Source organism: Antrostomus carolinensis, unplaced genomic scaffold (assembly GCF_000700745.2).
Source record: "Antrostomus carolinensis isolate BGI_N321 unplaced genomic scaffold, ASM70074v2 scaffold23725, whole genome shotgun sequence".
Classification (NCBI taxonomy): Eukaryota; Metazoa; Chordata; class Aves; order Caprimulgiformes; family Caprimulgidae; genus Antrostomus; species Antrostomus carolinensis.
In genome coordinates, this window is record NW_010316042.1 from 1,980 (window position 1) to 2,630 (window position 651).

Sequence of the window (651 nt, forward strand, 5' to 3'; positions counted from 1 at the left end):
TCCTTAAAACAAGATATTCATGCATGTATTTCTGGGAAGAACTGAGTGCCTGGTCACAGCAAACGCTGATATCAGTCAGCTAGTACAGACACATGCTTGTGCGGTAACAGCCCCGGCCTGTAGTTAAGATACTGGCTTTTTGCTGTGGAGGTTTTGCATTTCTGTAATGTCAATCTGAAATATTATTAAGTTTTAAATTTTCAAATCCAGGTGTATGGTGGGAAGAACCAGGGCTATGCTGATGCATAAAGAAATGGAAAATCCCAGTTCTGTACTGGGAGGGGCACTTTTTTCATAATGGAGAACCTGTAAATGAAAAATATGCTATCATATTTCTAGGTGAAATGGCAGAAACAGTGCAATTAAACCAGAGGTCTTGCCTGAGTGGAAATTTGCCTCTATAGTGATGTCAATAACATTCCTATCCAGAATGCCTATCCAGCCTCTCAGAAGGGTTTCTTAGATAACTTTGTGTATATTAATGTGATGTTTTGAGAAGCCTGCACATCTGTTAAAATACACTGAGCTGCTTAAATTGTGTCGGGGCTTGTATATTTGGGGAAAAAAAAAAAGCCACTGTCTTGGATGCAACATGGATGCTGGCTTCCTTCTCTCACAACCTCTCCATTGCCCTGGACGCTGTTTCTGTCT